This window comes from Puma concolor, chromosome A1, assembly GCF_028749965.1.
Source record: "Puma concolor isolate L17-30 chromosome A1, mPumCon1.1.hap2, whole genome shotgun sequence".
Lineage (NCBI taxonomy): Eukaryota > Metazoa > Chordata > Mammalia > Carnivora > Felidae > Puma > Puma concolor.
Genome location: NC_141667.1, coordinates 207,567,114 through 207,579,548, shown reverse-complemented (window position 1 = coordinate 207,579,548; position 12,435 = coordinate 207,567,114).

The window sequence follows — 12,435 nt, the reverse complement described above, 5'->3', positions numbered from 1 at the left end:
CTCTCTGCCCCTCTCACATGCTCTCTCTCTCTCTCTCTCTTAAAATAAATAAATAAACAAACAAACTTAAAAAAAAAAAAAAAAACAGGTCGCCATGGTATGTGTATGAGTGCCTAAAATATCTCCCTAAACATATTCTCCCACCCACCACCACCGTGACCCCACCACCTACTCACCACTGCCAAGTAAAAGCTTTCATCCACCCGTCTGTTTCTATATCCTTCAGATGACCAGAGTTGCACAATTGAAGCATGAAACCATAGTCAGCATGGGCTCCATGCATTCTACACCTAGATTGAGCATAAGTTAAAATTTTGGGGGTCCACAAGTCTGAGTCACTGTCGTGACTGAAGGTCTTTGGGGTACTTTAAACCAAGAAAGGTTAATAGTGTTCCCATACATACAATCATGTATAGGCAAACTCTGGTTGAATTGTTAGGGTGGGGGTCAGCTCTCTTCCTCCCTCCCTTGTTCCCTTTCAGGTAGAGGTATGTCCATTAGTGAAACACTCTTGGTTCCTCTTCATCCCTCCACTAACTTCTCTATTCCAGTCAGTCTATCATTACTGGTGTGTCTAACAAGCCTGTCTAACTCTGAGGATGAATGAATATGTAGAAGACCATTCAATTCCTACATATTAGCACTTTCTATAATAATTAGTTCCTTTTTTATTTTATTTGTTTTACATTTATTTATTTTTGAGAGAGAGAAAGAGCACCAGTGGGGGAGGGGAAGAGAGAGAGGGAGACACAGAATCTGAAGCAGGCTCCTGGCTCTGAGCTGTCAGCACGGAACCCGACGTGGGGTAGGAATGCATGAACTGTGAGATCATGACCTGAGCCAAAGTCAGACACTAACTGAGCCACCCAGGTGCCCCATATAATAATCAGTTGCTTAATAAAGATTATACTTTGACTTTCATTCGTCTGATCCTGTATAATATTTCTCAACTGATGTATAGCCTTGGAAGAGATATAACACTGAACTTATGATTGGACCCCACCAAAGTATATTGTAAATAGTAGGAAAACATCATGAAATGGTATAATCTCCAACCCTTAGGCTGTAGGATTCTGTAAAACACTGTCTCAAAACACTAATGCACCTTCTAAACCTTACTCAGTGTAGTATTCTGCATGCTGTAAATACTGATTCTGTTACCTATTTGGTTGGTAAATATCATAATAAGAGTACATAGCATACTGTTATCCTTATTACTATTATCATATTATAATGGACTATAGGGAAAAGGCTTTCATTTTTTGAAATTACTTCTTAAAGATATACTTTTTTTTCCCTTCAATTCAATGATCCAGTTTTTTAGGTTAACATCTCTGATATCAAGATACCATATAGCATACCATAGTTTGTCAGTATTACTCTTGGTTTCTTAGTAGTATTAAAATAATTACACGTCCTTACACTTAATAGCATATTAGATTTGCTTAAATGTGGTATATGGACTGTCTTCATCTGGATTGAACTTGAAGTTTGAAAAGTGACTTTTAAAATCTTTTTTTTAAATACTTACACTGCTGTTGAAATAAGCCATTGCAAATGTGAATTGTTAAAATAAAATCAAAAGAAAATGCCAGAAATATTTTGCCTCTCTCTTTGAGATGTTAGTTTGAATCAAATATCTGGAAGTCAATGACTTCTCTGAAAGTGGATATGGATGTCCTGAAGCTTAGGGGAAACCTGGGAAGTCAGAGTTTAGGGTTGCCTAGAAATATCATGTGGTACAAAATTATTCCGTATGCTTGGCAATTCATGGTTCCTGGCCTGCCACCTGATAAATTGATAATACGTGGGTGTGCATAGTCTGAGAAAAATGCTCCTGTCCCCACACAGAACATTCATGCTTCACTCCTGGCTGAACTACAGAAAAGGCCACGAGATAACTAAAAAGCCTGCATCCTTCGTGAGAGGGTTAACAATAGCCACAGAAGAATAAAGGTCTCACTACTTGTCCAAGAAGTTTAAAAATGGGAGGTATGATCGTCCATATCCTCACCTTTGACAGACAGTATCATTGGAGATGTCCCACCTCTGTTGGGACTTGAAACAACAAAAGGAGAAAACTACTCTGTTTCCAACTTTGTACAATTGTCTTTATATAGTTTTGATCTTGTGTATTTTATGAAGATTGAAGATATTTATCTTTTTTGCCTTGTTCTGTTTAGCTATTTCCATCCATCACAATAACAACTTGTAGCAAGAAATTAAACTTTGCTCTTCCCTATGGTAAAAAATAGGGCAGTTACTTCCTTAGGAATAATTGTTTAGGAAGCATTTAAGGAAGATTATAGATCCCTGGAAAATACAGTGGCTTTATCTTCCTTCTCTGTATTAAATTAACAGTACAGTGGAGAATAACCGGGGAAAAACTAACTTCAGCAAACTTGTAGTGATTTTACACTACTTGCAGAAACTGAGATGTAGTTCTCTTCAGAAGCACTGAGAGATGAGATAAACCAATAAATCATTTACGGTCATTAATACTGTAGTTCTTTAGAAAGCCAAAGTCACACTTTCACACGCCCACAACAATTACATTAACTGTAGCAATACAAAGTCTGATACATCAGTTATGAAGATGTGAATTTGTTTCCTGGTTCAAAATGCATATCTGAAAAAACTTTTTATAAAAACACAGTTTTTGTTCCTATTTTTAAAAATTAGGTGGACATACACATGTTTTTTAAGTTAAAGTAACTAAAGTGGTTTAACCTAAGGAAAAAAATAAATAACTTGAGGATTGTAAAATGTTGGAAGTAGATGGCCACTTACTTATTTCCGAGCATTAAATTACTTTTAAAATGTCAATATAGCTATAATATCTTCAAGTACTTTCAAAATTTGTGTAAGAAAAATGTGCTATTCATGCTGGGTTATTCAGCATAAACTTCTATGTGGCTTTTCATATGTAGATAAATTTACTCTTCCAATAGAAACTAAGGAAATAAAAAAGGCCAATCAATTTCCTTTATGGGTGAAAACTGGCCCTGCTGCTTGGTGATATTCACCTTTTAAAGAGTTAGATAACAATTCTTCTTGGCAATGACTGTCACACAGCATATTATTTACCCCTTCTGAAAGCCATCACCATAGAAGATGATTAGGTTTTGTGTAAGAAATTCATTTGACCATAAAAATGTTAGTTGAAAAATAAATAAATAAATAAAGGCAAAATCCCTTCCTGTGAAATACAACATTAAATTTGCTCTCTACTGCTTTCTCTCTTCTACCCTTTACTCTCTGAAGTAAAATTTTCTTTAAATACATCACAATAAATATCAGTAAATATGTATCACAGATTCAGATACCTCTTACCTTCAAATCTCATGTTGTTCCTTGTTATCACCAATGCATTTTTTTAAGAAAAGAGCATAAATGACATTTGGTGATATCCTATCTTTAAAACTTCCTGGCAAAGAATTGTAGTTTCCACACTCTCAATATTTTGGGGAATTTCTCATCTTCTGCACTCTAATCCATCCTTTGGAAACATGTAAAATATGTACAAAGTACTGTAAATATATAAGCCCTATGAAGGTACCCATGTGAAATTTTGCCCTTTCTCACTCATGATTTTGAAATCAATAGTAGTATTTGGTGTAGGAAACAAAGGCAAAAAATAAATAAATAAATAAATAAATTTCCTTGCTACTTTCAGCCCATTGACAAGTCCTTGAGACAGGCAGAGCGACCTTCCTCTGGGAGCTCAGCTGCCTGGATGACAACACTTTGCTAAGGACAAGAGGCAATCTTAGCTAAACATTATCCAGACCTTCAAGATCCTGTTTAAGTCTACTTTAACATACAAAAATTCTTTGGAAACTTCCTTTATCTCTACCTTTCAAGATATATGTTGGCAATCATACCCCAAGCATATGGCCCCACTGATACACACCTGAAGGGTCTCATGACTGAGTTTTTATTAAACAACAATAAATTACCTTTTCCTAACAATGGCTAGCCCCCTCAGGATCCTGGAAACCTTGCTTCTAAAATACCGTAGAGACTTATGCCATGCCTAACCCTCCCCATCGTGAAGGTATATAATCAGTCATCTGTCACAACCCCAGTGCAGCTTTTTCTGCCCACGGGTCCTGTCCTTGTGCTTTAATAAAACCACCTTTTAGCACTGAAGACATTTCAAGAATTCTTTCTTGGCCCTTGGCTCTGAAACTCAACACTTCAAACCACATCAGTATTCAAGTATCTTTTCCTTCATAGTTACATAGAGTAAACTATTATTAATATTCAACCCCTCCAAATATAATTATCAATCCTAAAACTTAACATGTTGGAGTGCACTAACTTCAATTCTGGAACTTCTGATATTCATGTTTTATATTATTATTTTAGATGATTTCATGTAAGGAAAGCTGTTTTTAAGAATGGAACACGAAATGAGATTTTAGTTTAAGTGATAGTCACCATCCACAGACTCATGGATTTTTAATTTTTATTTTTTCTGATTAGACTATATTTAGGCAACAAAGTTCATGGCATGTACCAATTTATAATTTTGTCAGGTGTAGATTTGAATTGCCTGTTGTGGGGCTTGAACTCACCAACCATGAGACCATGACCTGAGCTGAAATCAAGAGTTGGACACTTAACCAACTGAGCCACTCAGGTGCCCCAGGATTGCTTTGATTCTATGGAGATCAATTTGGGAGACCTGACATGATAACAATATTAAGTATTTTAATGCAAAATATGGTTGTTCTATTTATTTACATTTTTAAAAAGTTCCCTCAACAGTATTAGTTTTTCACTCTACAGAACTTATACATATCTCATTAATCAATTTCAAATATTTTATATATTTAATGCATTTAACATTTTTATTTTTCAAATTTTGTTGGAGGAATGAAGGAATATCATATGAATATAATGAATAAATTTTTATATAAAACTTGTATAAGGTGATATTCAAAAAAATTAATTCTGCATCTTTCTTCTGATTTTTAAAGACTTTCTAATTATACAATATTGGCATCATAAAGAAAAGAAAATGTTAATTTTTACTTTCAAGTAATTATTGTTGCTATTGTTCTTTTTCTTATCTTATTCAACTGACCAGGAAAAATGTTGACAAATGTAGTGAAAATAGACACTCTTGCCATGTTCTCAATTTTAAGGAGAAAACATTCAGTATTTCACCATTAGATATTTGTTACTGAAGATGTATTCATAAATGCTCTTCATCAGATTGAAGTAAATCCTGTCATTTCCTAATTTGCCAAGACTGTTGTGAATAGCTTTTGAAGTTTGTCAAATGATTTTTCTACATCTACTGAGATTTTTTTTTTTTCATTTTTCTTGTTTGTGTGGTGAATTACATTGATCTTCAAATCCTTGAATACCTGGGATAAACTCTACTAGATGCTGATATACTATCATTTTTAGAAAACACTCAGATGGATTTGATTTGCTAACATTTTATTAAGGACTTTTCCATCTATATTCATGACGGATATTTTTCTATAATTTCCACAGATATCAGGCAGGCCAAATTGACTGACAGTACTTTTTTAGTGTCTTATGTCATACTCATTTTCTGACCATTTTTAAAATCAGTTCCTCAGACAGAAGTTTGAAATCACTAATTATAGTTGTGGATGTGTCCATGTCTCACCTTAGTCCTTAATTTTTGCATGAAGTATTTTAAAGCTGTGTTATTAGTTACCTACACATAGAGGACTGTGTGTCTTTAAAGGAAATGACTCTTCTTTTATAATTATGGAATGTCTCTCATAACTTTTTCCTGTTAGAAAAAATAGAAAATTTTTTTCTATTAGAAAAAATGCTTTTTGGGGCGCCTGCGTGGCGCAGTCGGTTGAGCGTCCGACTTCAGCCAGGTCACGATCTCGCGGTCCGGGAGTTTGAGCCCCGCGTCAGGCTCTGGGCTGATGGCTCAGAGCCTGGAGCCTGTTTCCGATTCTGTGTCTCCCTCTCTCTCTGACCCTCCCCCGTTCATGCTCTGTCTCTCTCTGTCCCAAAAATAAATAAACGTTGAAAAAAAAAAATTAAAAAAAAAAAAAAAAGAAAAAATGTTTTTTTCTAATAGAGAAAAAGTATAAAATACCAATAATAGGTGTAGTTTTCTACACCATCTACACACTTTGTCTATTTATCAGTGTTTAAGGTTAATATTTTTTCTTCAGGCTTGAAATATAACTGATATAACATTATATTCGTTTCAGGTGTACAGCAGATTGATTTGATATTTGTATATATTGCAAAATGATGACCACAATAAGGCCAATTAACATCTGTTACCATACATAGTTACAAAAGGTTAATTTCTTTATTTTTTAAAGTTTATTTAGTTTGAGAGAGAGAGACAGAGACAGAGACAGAGAGACAGAGAAAGAGAGGGCAAGGGACAGAGAAAGAGGAAGAGAGAGAATCCCTACCAGGCTCCACGCTGTCAGCCTGACTCAGAGCTCAATCTCATGAACCATGAGATCATGACTTGAGCCAAAATCAACAGTCGGATGAGAAACAGTTAATTTCCTTAAAAGAGCATATAATTGTCTTATTAAAAAAAAATCTAGTCTGACAACTTTGGTCCTTAGTTGATGTGTCTCTTCTATTTAAGTGGAAAGGTAAATAGAAAGATCATTTTTCCATCAACTATCTGTTTTTGTTTCCTCCATTTGATTCAACTCACCTTTGTTTCTTTTTTTTCTTCTTTCCTGAATTTAACTGGATTATTTTAATATTCCATTTTATTTCATCTATTTGTTTAGTCAATACTCGTTTCTGTTTAGTGGTTTGTCTAAGGTTTCTAATTAATGCATTTTTATTTATCAGTCTATCTTCAAAATGTATTATATATATTTGTATAAGATCGTCAAAACAATGTACTCCCAACTTCCCCATCCATTCTTTGTGCTATTATTTTAAATATACTTATGCAGTAGACATCTCAGTGCTTTGCTATTGTTTTTACATTAAAAACTCAGTTATTCTTAAAAAAAGATACCCACATATATGCCATATTCACACTTTTTTTACTTGTATAGATCAGAGTTTCCTTTTGGTATAGATTTGTTTGTTTTTGGCTTGAAGAACTTCCTTTTATATTTTTTGTGAAAAATTTTTTGTGAATTTTCTTCAACCTCTATCTGTGTGAAGATCTCTAATTTGCTTTCATTTTTTGTTTTTATGTAAATTATGTTTTTCTTAATATAGATATTTTCTTGATATAAAATTCTCAGTTGTTTTTCTTTCAGCATTTTAAAGTGTCATTTCATTGTCTTCTGACACACATTATTGCTGATGATAAAACAGTGATAATTTTTTTCTTTGTTCCCCTGTACACAATGTATCCTTTTCTGGATGCCTTTACTATTTTCTCATCACTTTTGGTTGGAAGAGATTGCTTTGTCATATGCTTTCAAGTGGTTTCCTTTGTATTTATTTATTCTCCTTGGATATTGTTCAGACTCTTTGATCTAGGCAGCACTACCTTTCATCAAATCTGGAATATTTTCTTATTATATTGAAGATTTTTTTGCACACAACCTCTATTCCCTTTTGGGATCCAATTTCTTGATAAAATTTACAGACCACTAAGTCTTTGTTCATTTATTTTCAGTTTTTTTTTTTTTTTTCTCTCTATGCTTCACTTTGAAGGGTTTCTATTACTATGGTTTCAAGTCTACTAATCTTTTCTCTGCAGTGTTTATTTTGTTCACAAGACCATTAATATAAAATAATTTACTTTTAAAAATCTCTAGATATTCAAGTTCTTTTCTGTTTTTTGTTTTGTTTTGTTTTGTTTTGAGAGAGAGAAAAGGTGTGAGCAGGAAAGTGGCAGAGGCAGAGGGAGAAAGAGAATTTTAAGCAGGCTCCATGCCCAACATGGAGCCCTAGGAGGGTATCGATTTCACGACTGTGAGATCATGACCTGAACTGAAATCAAGAGTCAGACTCTTAACCTACTGAGCCACCCAGGTATTCCCCCCTTTTTGTTTTAGTTACTTTTTTATATTTCAATTTTCCAATTCTTTATGTCTATGCTTTCTTTATATTCTTAAATATATTTATTGTAGCTCTACCAACATGCTTGCCTGATAATTCCAACATTTCTAACACTTTTAGGTATGTTTTTATTAACAGACTTTTCTCTTGGTTGGAAGTCTCATTTTCTTATTTCTTTACATGTCTATTAATTATTGTTTGGGTGGTGGACATTGTTTTCATGGTTTTAATTCTCTGTTTTCTGTTGTATTCCTTGAAAAATATTGAGCTTTTCTCGGGGTAGCAATCAGTTATCTGTGAATTAGCTTGATTATTTTGAGGCTGTTCTTTAAATCTTTGTTAGGGTGGCTCTAGAGTAGCCTCTTATTTAATTATAGTTTATCCTGCATATGAGATATGGTCTTTCTAGTGTCCTTACTGAATTATTTTTCCTCTCGGGCTGGTCAGAACTCCTGTCTTCCTGTCTGGGGGGAGCTCCAGAAATTATATCGTTTATAGATACTCTGTTGTTCCATTACCTTAAAGTTGTTCTTCAGCTGACCCAAGAAGTCTCTGTCTATATAAATCAAATTTACCAGTGAGTCAAAGACTCAAGGGAACCTTTATGTGCTTTACTACAGCTCTTTCTCTGCATAGCTCCATTATCTAAGTACTTAGCCCCCCAAATTGTAAGCATCTCACCTTCTCCAAATCTAAACTTGAACCTCAGAAAATTATTTGAATCTACTTGGGTTTCTCTTCTCTGAACTGTGCTCTGGAAAGTTCATCTAAAAAGAAAGCAAAAGCTTTCATGTCATTTATCTCTCTCTCTCAGAGATTACGTTTTAATATCATCTTTTTCCAAGGAAAGAAATAGAAGTTTCTTACATTTTATGCAGTTTTGTAGTTGTTTATGCCTAGAAGGCTAATCTGACATAGTTAAACCATATGGTAAAAGAGAAATACATCAGGTATATTGTATTACCATATGGATGTGTTATTAAATCATGTACTTTATCTTGTTTATCACTGTGTTAGCTACCTTAAAGATGAAAGCAAATGTCAATCACCTTTGGAGTCTATGATCAGTTAGCTGCACCAGTTCCTATGTAATGCAAAGAGCTTAGAACACTATCATTGTTTTATGTTTATCCACATTTGGTGTGATTATTATCACATATTTTGATTTTGCAGATAATAGAAACGCCACTATATATTACTATTTTTCATATATTTTTTTTATTCTCTCTGGGTTTCATTTTAAGAGTTTCTATAATTTTTTAACAATAGGTTTCTATATTTAAGCAGATATTAATTCTTTCATGTGCTCTTCATTGTTTTCCCTGCTTCATTATGCCTCCATCTTATATTATTTTCCTTATGCATAAAGCAATCTCTATGAATCTTGTTTGTGAAAGTCACATAATATGGAGTTAGCTTAGTTTTTGCTTTCCTGGCATTGTTTATCACCTATACATTTTAGAGATATACTTTTTCTGGGTATTGGTTTTCTGTTTTCTTTCTTTTTTTTCTATTTCTTTCTTTCTTTCTTTTTTTTACATTGGCATTCTAAATATGTCATTTAGTTTTCTTCTGTTTAATACTATCTCTGTGGAGAAGTCAGTTGCGAATTTTATTGTTGCTCCTTTAAAGGTACTGTGTTTTCTTTTTTCTTCTGGCTACTTTCAAGATTTTCTATCTTTGGTTTACTTTGTATGAAAATGTTTTGACGTTTCTCAAGCACTTAGACGTATGGATTGACTGGATTGATATCTTTCCATTAATTTTGGAAAATTATTGTCTGATAGCTCCTGAAAATTCCCCCCACCCTTTCTTCTCTAGTGACCATTCCCATTAGATAAATTATAAGATACTCTCGTCATGTCCTCTTTATACCTCGGTGCATATGCTGCACATCCTCTACTACTTTATCTTTCCATTCAATAATACTTCCCTCTAATATATTTTATTCTCACATAATTTAAAATCAATTTAGTTCTTAATTTTAGTTATAATATCTTTTCAATTTTAGAATTTGCATTTAATAATTTTTCATAGATTTCAAATCTTTAGAAAAATTCTTTGGCAAAATTCTTTCACTTATTCTCCTGAACTTATTATACATTGAACATTATACATTATATATATTTCAAAATCTATCCTTGATAACTCCAATATCATGATCATCTCTGTTTCAGTTTTCATTGTCACTTTTTCTCTGAATTGTCAATTATTTTTTCCTGTCTCCTGCATGCCTGTTAATGTTTGTTTGAAATTCAGATACTAGTTATTAAAAATCTGTGTTTTTTTTGAAGCACTCAGTGATTTTTTTTTGCTTCATAGAGATTTTGATTTCTGAGAGGCAGTTAGAGAAAATCAAGCAATGAGATTACAGCTAAGTTTGAGTTTGTGTGGATATTCTTCTATTTCTAGGTCCACTTCTAGGATGTAGCATTTCAGAGATTACAATGGAAAAACTGAGACAGTTACCAGGATCTTTTTCCTGGTAAACCCTGAATTTCAGAGTCCACTTCTGAGGGACTCTGGAGAGCTGGGCTCATCTCTTTAGTCTCTTAGCTATTGTTCTCTGCCTACTGTCTTATCCTCTCATACGATTTAGCATAGTAATCAACAAATACCTTTCAGAGAAAAGCAATGAATAATGCACAATGGACTTCAACATGCTTCCTTTCTCTCTGGGATCTTTAATTCCTTGGCTCCTTAATTCCTGGCAATTTTGGCTGCTTTCCAATGCTGTCTGAAGAATAACTTTATGAAAGATCTGGCATTTACAGTTGTTTTTCTTAGGGTGACTATTCTGATAAAATGCTATCTCATATCCGGAAGCGGAAGTGAACTGTTTACCTTTTAACTGTATTAATTGGTTACATATTATCCAAATGTAAATCCATTATCATTGTTCTTAATGTATGCCTCATTTAAAGGATGAATTATTAAAATGTTGGTCTCTAAATTGATGAAACTAAAATTTAATCTATACTGAATTGGAGACAGAAGAATGACCCGCAAATTGGGAGGCTGAAGGTTGTTATAAGAAAACACCAAAATTGTAATCATGAAATTACCTCTATCTTTCAATGATTATGGCTTCTAAATCTTACTAGATCCAGTTTTAAATTTGCATTTTAGCAACAAATTTTATGAAGAATCCATTTCAATCTTTAAAGTTGTATATGTAGTCTAATGTATCAAATTTATTTGTAAAGGAGTATGTTTATATTATTTATGAATAAAATGGAAAAAAACATATTTAGAGTGTGTGTAGTCATTTTTTAAAAACTGGTTGAAGTTTGAACAGAAAAGCATTCAGAAAATGCTGTGATAGAAAATGCATATCTAAAAATTTTTGTGAATTTGACTTTATCTTCAGGAACTTTCTGGAAGCAAGCCCAAACCTCTAGTATTATTTAGGAAAATGTTAAATTAAAATAGTGATATATCGTACAAGTCACAGTCTTTTTATTCTATGCTGACAAGAAACATGCACATGTATCTTTCATTCTTGATTAACTTTAACTAAACATTAGATCCATGTAAGTGGGAATTCGTATTCTTTCCAGAAACCTTGACGTCCACAAAAGAATATTTTAATTAGGTAGTTCTATTGATCAGTTGGAGAAATATTTTAAGTACTAAGTAAGACACTAAATTTATTTTCTGAACTGGTACGTGCTCTCATTTTTTATTTACTTGAATTGTCAGAACTATTGAGAAAATGAAGGTTTGTTAAAGGATTTCTATTAATTCAGTCTGATTACATTGAATCTTATAATCAGCTTCATATTTTAGCATGAATAACATGTAATTTTGCAGCCTGGGAAACAACATTTGGTTTTTACATCTTTATCAACATCAATCCAAGGCTGCAAGTTACTTATTAAATAGCACAATTTGGTTTAAATTCAGCTCATCAAATATGAGTTTCTCATCTCTCTGTTTAAGATAATTTAACTTTCTGGGGGTGGGGGGGAAGCTATCATGTTGATGTTGCACAATTCATTAATAAAAACACAAGCAGCTATATTTCAGTGTAGGTTTTGCAACGATAGATTGCCAAAAACTTCTGCAATTTCTACTTTGAAAACTGGAGTCCACCTGTACTCATATTAGGCAGGCAATATTTATATATTTCCTCTATGGCAGATAAGAGATTTAATATTTCTATACATCTTTAGGAAGAAGTGAGAGAGCCTGGTTTTCCATACATGGCAATCATCTTTAACTGGCAGCATTTGTGACAGAATAAACTCCATTAACTTGTTCTATTAGTGCTCTGTGCAGTCAGCAAGATCAATGCTGCATAAAATGATGAAATGACTAACAGACTTCCTCAGAGTCCTGCCGAGTGCTTTATGCCACCCAGAATATATAATTACTGCTCACATAAACAGGTAGAATTTGGTATTCTATTGCTCAGGCAATCCCTGGAAA